General features: G+C 43.3%; 1 pseudogene; it reads right to left on the bottom strand.

The window, feature by feature from the left end:
* Positions 1-2,095: 2,095 nt before the first annotated feature.
* On the bottom strand, positions 2,096-3,221 carry LOC142663103 (gap junction gamma-1 protein-like; annotated as a pseudogene).
* Positions 3,222-11,158: the final 7,937 nt, after the last annotated feature.

Genomic DNA, 11,158 nt, shown 5'->3' with positions numbered 1-11,158 from the left:
GTGACGCTTCTCTATGTGACGTGTTCTGTGGAGTGACGCTTCTCTATGTGACGTGTTCTGTGGAGTGACGCTTCTCTATGTGACGTGTTCTGTGGAGTGACGCTTCTCTATGTGACGTGTTCTGTGGAGTGACGCTTCTCTATGTGACGTGTTCTGTGGAGTGACGCTTCTCTATGTGACGTGTTCTGTGGAGTGACGCTTCTCTATGTGACGTGTTCTGCGGAGTGACGCTTCTCTATGTGACGTGTTCTGTGGAGTGACGCTTCTCTATGTGATGTGTTCTGTGGAGTGACGCTTCTCTATGTGACGTGTTCTGTGGAGTGACGCTTCTCTATGTGACGTGTTCTGTGGAGTGACGCTTCTCTATGTGACGTGTTCTGTGGAGTGACGCTTCTCTATATGACGTGTTCTGTGGAGTGACGCTTCTCTATGTGACGTGTTCTGTGGAGTGACGCTTCTCTATGTGACGTGTTCTGTGGAGTGACGCTTCTCTATATGACGTGTTCTGTGGAGTGACGCTTCTCTATGTGACGTGTTCTGTGGAGTGACGCTTCTCTATGTGACATGTTCTGTGGAGTGACGCTTCTCTATGTGACGTGTTCTGTGGAGTGACGCTTCTCTATGTGACGTGTTCTGTGGAGTGACGCTTCTCTATCTGGCGTGTTCTGTGGAGTGACGCTTCTCTTTCTCCCGGTCTGATGAGTCGGTTTGGTGACGTCAGGAGAACGTTACCCGTCTGACTGTTGTGCCAGCTGTAAAGTTTGGTGGGGGAGGGGAGATCCTCCTGAGCAGTGAGGGAAATACACACATTTTTAATCATAACTAAACCCCCCCCCCCCCCATTATAAGACCCCTGCGCCCCCTGCTGGTGAATCAGATCTGCAGATATTAAAAAGATGAACAACAAGTCAATAATTTTCTTTAATTAAAGATACAAAACAATTCCAGCGCTTTATCAATGTGACAAAACAACGGCTCCGGGCCCGAATGATCAAGTGGCGAGAATCATGGGGCCAGCACCGCTCTACAACCTTCATCTCCTCATCTGCTGAACTACAACTCCCAGCATGCTCCAACATCCGCTGGAACAGATGGAGAGCCTCCGCCTGTAGACCAGACGCCATGTAACGACAGCACCAGCTCTAGTGGGAGGCGCAGTCCTAAAACTCAACCTGCGAGGGACCAGAGAAATATCAACCAGAAGAAACCAACGGCTAGACTTTATACAGGTCTTCATTACAGCCCAACCGGCAGAAGCGACGTCTGAACACGACCCTAATCTACCCTGTAAATGTGGACGACACCGCGGATCTCACACGTGGAAGGAGAACGTCCGACTCCTCGCGTGACTCACTATATAGACGTTCTATGTCCAGTGTATAAATCCTCCCTGACTTGTGGGAGTTTTCCTGCCATGGCCGATGCTCCGCCGTGCGGCCGGCGTTATATGTCACACAGGAACGTGTAACGTCTGGCTGTAAGGATCGGCAGCAGGGAGGCTTCTGGGTAATCCGATAACGTCTTCTCCCTCCACACAACACTTAACAGGAAAGACCTGGCAATGAAAAATGAAGGTTACACAATGCGGAATATCATGTTATCGGGGGAAGAGGCGGGACTTGTATGGTGTGAGGTCAGAGGTCAGTACTATGTCCGCTCCGCCTCATTCGTGTAATAACACATTCGGAAACCTCTAGTATCGGCTGAGCCGGAGGGTGTCCTATCGACCAGCTGCAGATTGATAAGGAATGTATAAGTGTTCAATTCTTCTGCAGCGCCTCCACAGGAACAATGAAGTATTACACGAGTCTGACTTACTGTCAGGTTTTATGGTGGTCTCTCTTAGATGCCGATAGCGAAACGTCACATTACAGGCATGGACACCGGGGATAGTGGCGGAGTGAAAACGTTAAGGCACTGGGGAGAACGTGGAGCGCACTACATGTGGCCATTCAAATGAGGGGCTGACCATTAAACACACATCCGGGCCGATTCTGCTCTTACATATAGAGGACTATGGAGTGTATCCGTCCTATTATTGGACAGGGGTTGTCCTCCTATAATGATAGATGGAGGAGGGGGCTCCTTGTACAGGTTATGTGGGTGTATACAGTATACGGAGAGGTGACTGGTGCTCGGAGTTGCTCAGATCTTTACCTGCTCTCTTGCTCAGGAATACTTTCTCCGGAGTCGTGTTCACGGGCTTCTGCTCCACCACTTCGATGTTTCCAGGACCGGCACTCCTTGTGGCATTGATGTTGTGATCGGAAGTTGTATATGACTGTAAAGCCAGAAGAAGGAGCTCCTGGGCCATCTTCAGATCCTGGTGGACCTTCTCCATGTTCTCCTCACTTGAAGTTTCGGACTCGAAGCTGTGGGAGGACATGTTCTTGCTGCTGTTCTGCGTTTTCCCCCCTTGTGACGCGGGCCGGCATTTCGAGCGTGGAAGAGGAGACGTTGCGGGGCGTTCAGTTTCCTTTGGGTCCCGCACGGTGTCATGGATACAACCGCTCGCCAAGTGAAAGACTTCACATACATTGAGCAGAAGACAAAGGCCACTGACGGCATACATGGTGAGGAGGAATATGGTCTTCTCGGTTGGGCGGGACACAAAGCAATCCACGGGGTAAGGACAGGGGCTCTGTGTACATATCTAAGAGGGCACCACTTCAAAGCCATATAAGAGGTACTGGCTGAATAGAAAGCCTCCCTCCAGGGCCAAGCGCACCAGAAGCTGAGCCACGTAGGCCTTCATCAGACCGTCCTGCTGTATCCGGGAGCGGCCAACATGCTCCTCGCCTTCATTTCCATCCTCCTCTTCGTCTTGGCCCGGCCTGGCTATAACTCCCGTTTCTCTGCTTCTCTTCCCGCTTTCTTAGTTATGACCTTGTCCAGTAAACGTTGGCGCTCCTCTGATCGTCGTGCTATACGATGCACAGCAAAGCCAGGTACGTTATAGATGGAGCGGACACTACAATGATCTGGAAGACCCAGAATCTGACCTGAGACAATGGCGCAAAGGCATCGTAGCACACGTCACATCCGGGCTGCACCGTGTTACACAGGAAACGGCTCTGCTCATCAGAATAGACCGTGTCTCCTCCTACAGCCGTCCGGACGATGCGGAAAACGATAAAGAAAGTCATCCACATCTTCCCCACAAACGTGGAGTGCTGGTCAATCTCCTCCAGGAAGTCGGTCAGAGAACTCCAGCTCATTGTGACCACTCTGCAAAACAAACATAAGGAGTCCAGGACTGTCTGACAGACTAGGTATACTCAAAACTGCCGGTGCTCTCGGCGTACAGATATGGGCCGGCGCGCTCAGCGTACAGATATGTGACGGCGCGCTCGGCGTACAGATACGGGCCGGCGCAGAGATACGGGCCAGCGCACTCGGCGTACAGATACGGGCCGGCGCGCTCGGCGTACAGATACGGGACGGCGCGCTCGGCGTACAGATACGGGCCGGCGCAGAGATACGGGCCAGCGCACTCGGCGTACAGATACGGGCTGGCACACAGATATGGGCCGGCGCTCCGGCGTACAGATATGGGCCGGCGCGCTCGGCGTACAGATACGGGACGGCGCGCTCGGCGTACAGATACGGGCCGGCGCGCTCTCCGCGTACAGATATAGGCCACACACACACACACACGTAACTAGGAAACACTGGACTCCACAGCAAACTTTTGACTTGGCCCCCCTTCCGCTGGGTGCCACACACAGCCTTGTCTTATAGATGGTGCCCCCCTGTAGACAGTGCTATACAGATACGGGCGAAAAACGCACGAAAAAACGCATGAAAAACGGATAAAAAACGCATGAAAAACGGATAAAAAGCGCATGAAAAACGCATGAAAAACGCATGAAAAAACTGATAAAAAGCGCATGAAAAACGCATGAAAAACGGATAAAAAGCGCATGAAAAACGCATGAAAAACGCATGAAAACGCATGAAAAACGGATAAAAAACGCACGAAAAACGCATGAAAAACGCATGAAAAACGCATGAAAACGCATGAAAACGGATAAAAAGCGCATGAAAAACGGATGAAAAGCGCATGTTTTTCATGCGCTTTTTATCCGTTTTTCATGCGTTTTTCATGCGTTTTTCATCCATTTTTCATCCGTTTTTCATCCGTTTTTCATGCGCTTTTCATGCGCTTTTCATCCGTTTTTCATGCGTTTTTCATGCACTTTTTATCCATTTTCATCCGTTTTTCATGCGCATTTCATGCGTTTTTCATGCGTTTTTCGTGCGTTTTTCGTGCGTTTTTCGTGCGTTTTTCGTGCGTTTTTCGTGCGCTTTTTGTGCGCTTTTCGTGCGTTTTTCATGCGTTTTTCGTGCGTTTTTCGTGCGTTTTTCGTGCGTTTTTCGTGCGTTTTTCGTGCGCTTTTTTTCCGTTTATCATGTGTTTTTCATGCGCATTTAATCCGTTTTTCGTGCGTTTTTCGTGCGTTTTTCATGCACTTTTTATGCGTTTTTCGTGCGTTTTTCGTGCGTTTTTTCGTGCGTTTTTCGTGCGTTTTTCGTGCGTTTTTCGTGCGTTTTTTATCCGTTTTTCGTGCGTTTTTCGTGCGTTTTTCATGCACTTTTTATCCGTTTTTCGTGCGTTTTTCATGCGCTTTTTATCCGTTTTTCATGCGTTTTTCATGCGTTTTTCATGCGTTTTTCATCCGTTTTTCATCCGTTTTTCATGCGCTTTCATGCGCTTTTCATCCGTTTTTCATGCGTTTTTCATGCACTTTTTATCCATTTTTCATCCGTTTTTCATGCGCATTTAATCCGTTTTTCATGCGTTTTTCGTGCGTTTTTCATGCACTTTTTATCCGTTTTTCGTGCGTTTTTCGTGCGTTTTTCGTGCGTTTTTCGTGCGTTTTTATCCGTTTTTCGTGCGTTTTTCGTGCGTTTTTCGTGCGCTTTTTTTTCCATTTTTCATGTGTTTTTTGTGCGTTTTTCATGCACTTTTTATCCGTTTTTCGTGCGTTTTTTATCCGTTTTTCATGCGTTTTTCGTGCGTTTTTCATGCACTTTTTATCCGTTTTTCGTGCGTTTTTCGTGCGTTTTTCGTGCGTTTTTTATCCGTTTTTTATCCGTTTTTCATGCGTTTTTCGTGCGTTTTTCATGCACTTTTTATCCGTTTTTCGTGCGTTTTTCGTGCGTTTTTCGTGCGTTTTTCGTGCGTTTTTCGTGCGTTTTTCATGCGTTTTTATCCGTTTTTCATGCGTTTTTCGTGCGTTTTTCATGCACTTTTTATCCGTTTTTCGTGCGTTTTTCGTGCGTTTTTCGTGTGAGTTTTCGTGCGTTTTTCATGCGTTTTTCGTGCGTTTTTCATGCACTTTTTATCCGTTTTTCGTGCGTTTTTCGTGCATTTTCGTGCGTTTTTTATCCATTTTTCATGCGTTTTTCGTGCGTTTTTTATCCGTTTTTCATGCGTTTTTCGTGCGTTTTCGTGCGTTTTTTATGCACTTTTATCCGTTTTTCGTGCGTTTTTCATGCACTTTTTATCGTTTTTCGTGCGTTTTTCGTGCGTTTTTCGTGCACTTTTTATCCGTTTTTCGTGCGTTTTTCGTGCGTTTTTCATGCACTTTTTATCCGTTTTTCGTGCGTTTTTCGTGCGTTTTTCATGCACTTTTTATCCGTTTTTCGTGCGTTTTCGTGCGTTTTTCGTGCGTTTTTTATCCGTTTTTCGTGCGTTTTTCATGCGTTTTTTATCCGTTTTTCATGCGTTTTTCGTGCGTTTTTCATGCACTTTTTATCCGTTTTTCGTGCGTTTTTCGTGCGTTTTTCGTGTGAGTTTTTCGTGCGTTTTTCATGCGTTTTTCGTGCGTTTTTTATCCGTTTTTCATGCGTTTTTCGTGCGTTTTTCATGCACTTTTTATCCGTTTTTCGTGCGTTTTTCGTGCGTTTTTCGTGCGTTTTCGTGTGAGTTTTTCGTGCGTTTTTCGTGCGTTTTTCGTGCGTTTTTTATCCGTTTTTCATGCGTTTTTCGTGCGTTTTTCATGCACTTTTTATCCGTTTTTCGTGCGTTTTTCGTGCGTTTTTCGTGCGTTTTTCGTGCGTTTTTTATCCGTTTTCGTGCGTTTTTCATGCGTTTTTTATCCGTTTTTCATGCGTTTTTCGTGAGTTTTTCATGCACTTTTTATCCGTTTTTCGTGCGTTTTTCGTGCGTTTTTCGTGTGAGTTTTTCGTGCGTTTTTCATGCGTTTTCGTGCGTTTTTCATGCACTTTTTATCCGTTTTTCGTGCATTTTTCGTGCGTTTTTTATCCATTTTTCATGCGTTTCGTGCGTTTTTTATCCGTTTTTCATGCGTTTTTCGTGCGTTTTCGTGCGTTTTTTATGCACTTTTTATCCGTTTTTCGTGCGTTTTTCATGCACTTTTTATCCGTTTTTCGTGCGTTTTCGTGCGTTTTTCGTGCACTTTTTATCCGTTTTTCATGCGTTTTTCGTGCGTTTTTCATGCACTTTTTATCCGTTTTTCGTGCGTTTTTCGTGCGTTTTTCATGCACTTTTTTATCCGTTTTTCGTGCGTTTTTCGTGCGTTTTTTATCCGTTTTTCGTGCGTTTTTCATGCGTTTTTTATCCGTTTTTCATCCGTTTTTCGTGCTTTTTCGTGCGTTTTTCGTGTGAGTTTTTCGTGCGTTTTTCATGCGTTTTTCGTGCGTTTTTCATGCACTTTTTATCCATTTTTCGTGCGTTTTCGTGCATTTTTGTGCGTTTTTTATCCATTTTTCATGCGTTTTCGTGCGTTTTTTATCCGTTTTTCATGCGTTTTTCGTGCGTTTTCGTGCGTTTTTTATGCACTTTGTTATCCGTTTTTCGTGCGTTTTTCATGCACTTTTTATCCGTTTTTCGTGCGTTTTTCGTGCGTTTTTCGTGCACTTTTTATCCGTTTTTCATGCGTTTTTCGTGCGTTTTTCATGCACTTTTTATCCGTTTTCGTGCGTTTTTCGTGCGTTTTTCATGCACTTTTTATCCGTTTTTCGTGCGTTTTTCGTGCGTTTTTCGTGTGAGTTTTTCGTGCGTTTTTCATGCGTTTTTCGTGCGTTTTTCATGCACTTTTTATCCGTTTTTCGTGCGTTTTTCGTGCGTTTTTCGTGCGTTTTTCGTGCGTTTTTCGTGCGTTTTTCGTGCGTTTTTTATCCGTTTTTCATGCGTTTTTCGTGCGTTTTTTATCCGTTTTTCATGCGTTTTTCGTGCGTTTTCGTGCGTTTTTATGCACTTTTTATCCGTTTTTCGTGCGTTTTTCATGCACTTTTTATCCGTTTTTCGTGCGTTTTTCGTGCGTTTTTCGTGCGTTTTTTATCCGTTTTTCGTGCGTTTTTCGTGCGTTTTTCATGCACTTTTTATCCGTTTTTCGTGCGTTTTTCGTGCGTTTTTCATGCACTTTTTATCCGTTTTTCATGCGTTTTTCGTGCGTTTTTTCGTGCGTTTTATCCGTTTTTCGTGCGTTTTTCATGCGTTTTTTATCCGTTTTTCATGCGTTTTTCGTGCGTTTTTCATGCACTTTTTATCCGTTTTTCGTGCGTTTTTCGTGTGAGTTTTTCGTGCGTTTTTCATGCGTTTTTCGTGCGTTTTTCATGCACTTTTTATCCGTTTTTCGTGCGTTTTTTATCCGTTTTTCGTGCGTTTTTATCCGTTTTTCATGCGTTTTTCGTGCGTTTTCGTGCGTTTTTTATGCACTTTTTATCCGTTTTTCGTGCGTTTTTCATGCACTTTTTATCCGTTTTTCGTGCGTTTTTCGTGCACTTTTTATCCGTTTTTCGTGCGTTTTTCATGCACTTTTTATCCGTTTTTCGTGCGTTTTTCGTGCGTTTTTCATGCACTTTTTATCCGTTTTTCGTGCGTTTTTCGTGCGCTTTTTATCCGTTTTTCATGCGTTTTTCGTGCGTTTTTCATGCACTTTTTATCCGTTTTTCGTGCGTTTTTCGTGCGTTTTCGTGCGTTTTTCGTGCGTTTTTCGTGCGTTTTTTATCCATTTTCATGCGTTTTTCGTGCGTTTTTCATGCGTTTTTCATGCGTTTTTCGTGCGTTTTTCGTGCGTTTTTTATCCATTTTTCATGCGTTTTTCGTGCGTTTTTCATGCGTTTTTCATGCGTTTTTCGTGCGTTTTTCGTGCGTTTTTTATGCACTTTTTATCCGTTTTTCGTGCGTTTTTCGTGCGTTTTTCATCCGTTTTTCATGCACTTTTTATCCGTTTTTCATGCGTTTTTCGTGCGTTTTTCGTGCACTTTTTATCCGTTTTTCGTGCGTTTTTCGTGCGTTTTTTATCCGTTTTTCATGCGTTTTTCGTGCGTTTTTCATGCACTTTTTATCCGTTTTTCGTGCGTTTTTCATGCACTTTTTATCCGTTTTTGCGTGCGTTTTTCGTGCACTTTTTATCGTTTTTCGTGCGTTTTTCGTGCACTTTATCCGTTTTTCGTGCGTTTTTCATGCACTTTTTATCCGTTTTTCGTGCGTTTTTCGTGCGTTTTTCATGCACTTTTTATCCGTTTTTCGTGCGTTTTTCGTGCGTTTTTATCCGTTTTTCATGCGTTTTTCGTGCGTTTTTCATGCACTTTTTATCCGTTTTTCGTGCGTTTTTCGTGCGTTTTTTATGCACTTTTTATCCGTTTTTCGTGCGTTTTTCGTGCGCTTTTTATCCGTTTTTCATGCGTTTTTCGTGCGTTTTTCATGCACTTTTTATCCGTTTTTCGTGCGTTTTTCGTGCGTTTTTCATGCACTTTTTATCCGTTTTTCGTGCGTTTTTCGTGCGTTTTTCGTGCGTTTTTCGTGCGCTTTTTATCCGTTTTTCATGCGTTTTTCATGCACTTTTTATCCGTTTTCGTGCGTTTTTCATGCACTTTTTATCCGTTTTTCGTGCGTTTTTCGTGCGTTTTTCGTGCGCTTTTTATCCGTTTTTCGTGCGTTTTTCATGCGTTTTTATCCGTTTTTCATGCGTTTTTCGTGCGTTTTTCATGCACTTTTTATCCGTTTTTCGTGCGTTTTTCGTGCGTTTTCGTGTGAGTTTTTCGTGCGTTTTTCATGCGTTTTTCGTGCGTTTTTCATGCACTTTTTATCCGTTTTTCGTGCGTTTTCGTACGTTTTCGTGCGTTTTTCGTGCGGTTTTTATCCGTTTTTCATGCGTTTTTCGTGCGTTTTTCATGCACTTTTTATCCGTTTTTCGTGCGTTTTTCGTGCGTTTTTCATGCACTTTTTATCCGTTTTTCATGCGTTTTTCGTGCGTTTTTCATGCACTTTGTATCCGTTTTTCGTGCGTTTTTCGTGCGTTTTTCATGCACTTTTTATCCGTTTTTCGTGCGTTTTTCGTGCGTTTTTCGTGCGTTTTTCATGCACTTTTTATCCGTTTTTCGTGCGTTTTTCGTGCGTTTTTCGCGCGTTTTTCGTGCGTTTTTCGTGCGTTTTTTATCCGTTTTTCATGCGTTTTTCGTGCGTTTTTCGTGTGAGTTTTTCGTGCGTTTTTCATGCGTTTTTCGTGCGTTTTTCATGCACTTTTTGTGCGTTTTTCGTGCGTTTTTCGTGCGTTTTTCGTGCGTTTTTATCCGTTTTTCATGCGTTTTTCGTGCGTTTTTTATCGTTTTTCATGCGTTTTTCGTGCGTTTTCGTGCGTTTTTTATGCACTTTTTATCCGTTTTTCGTGTGTTTTTCGTGCCTTTCTTATCCGTTTTTCATGCGTTTTTCGTGCGTTTTTCATGCACTTTTTATCGTTTTTCGTGCGTTTTTCGTGCGTTTTCGTGCGTTTTTTATCCGTTTTTTCGTGCGTTTTTCGTGCGTTTTTCATGCACTTTTTATCCGTTTTTCGTGCGTTTTTCGTGCGTTTTTCATGCACTTTTTATCCGTTTTTCATTCGTTTTTCGTGCGTTTTTCATGCACTTTTTATCAGTTTTTCGTGCGTTTTTCGTGCGTTTTTCATGCACTTTTTATCCGTTTTTCGTGCGTTTTTCATGCACTTTTTATCCGTTTTTCGTGCGTTTTTCGTGCGTTTTTTATCCGTTTTTTGTGCGTTTTTCATGCGTTTTTTATCCGTTTTTCATGCGTTTTTCGTGCGTTTTTCATGCACTTTTTATCCGTTTTTCGTGCGTTTTTCGTGCGTTTTTCATGCACTTTTTATCCGTTTTTCGTGCGTTTTTCGTGCGCTTTTTATCCGTTTTTCATGCGTTTTTCGTGCGTTTTTCATGCACTTTTAATCCGTTTTTCGTGCGTTTTTCATGCACTTTTTATCCGTTTTTCGTGCGTTTTTCGTGCGTTTTTTATCCGTTTTTCGTGCGTTTTTCATGCGTTTTTTATCCGTTTTTCATGCGTTTTTCGTGCGTTTTTCATGCACTTTTTATCCGTTTTTCGTGCGTTTTTCGTGTGAGTTTTTCGTGCGTTTTTCATGCGTTTTTCGTGCGTTTTTCATGCCATTTTTATCCGTTTTTCATGCGTTTTTCGTGCGTTTTCGTGCGTTTTTTATGCACTTTTATCCGTTTTCGTGCGTTTTTCATGCACTTTTTATCCGTTTTTCGTGCGTTTTTCGTGCGTTTTTCGTGCACTTTTTATCCGTTTTTCATGCGTTTTTCGTGCGTTTTTCATGCACTTTTTATCCGTTTTTCGTGCGTTTTTCGTGCGTTTTTCATGCACTTTTTATCCGTTTTTCGTGCGTTTTTCGTGCGTTTTTCGTGCGTTTTTTATCCGTTTTTCGTGCGTTTTCATGCGTTTTTTATCCGTTTTTCATGCGTTTTCGTGCGTTTTTCATGCACTTTTTATCCGTTTTTCGTGCGTTTTTCGTGCGTTTTTCGTGTGAGTTTTTCGTGCGTTTTTCATGCGTTTTACGTGCGTTTTTCATGCACTTTTTATCCGTTTTTTCGTGCGTTTTTCGTGCACTTTTTATCCGTTTTTCATGCGTTTTTCGTGCGTTTTTCAAGCACTTTTTATCAGTTTTTCGTGCGTTTTTCGTGCGTTTTTCATGCACTTTTTATCCGTTTTTCATGCGTTTTCGTGCGTTTTTTATGCACTTTTTATCCGTTTTTCGTGCGTTTTTCATGCACTTTTTATCCGTTTTTCGTGCGTTTTTCGTGCGTTTTTCGTGCACTTTTTATCCGTTTTTCATGCGTTTTTCGTGCGTTTTTCATGCACTTTTTATCCGTTTTTCGTGCGTTTTTCGTGCGTTTTTCA

Source organism: Rhinoderma darwinii, chromosome 11 (genome assembly GCF_050947455.1).
Source record: "Rhinoderma darwinii isolate aRhiDar2 chromosome 11, aRhiDar2.hap1, whole genome shotgun sequence".
NCBI lineage: Eukaryota > Metazoa > Chordata > Amphibia > Anura > Rhinodermatidae > Rhinoderma > Rhinoderma darwinii.
Note: the sequence above shows the minus strand (reverse complement) of the source record. Positions and strands in the feature narration are given on the sequence as shown.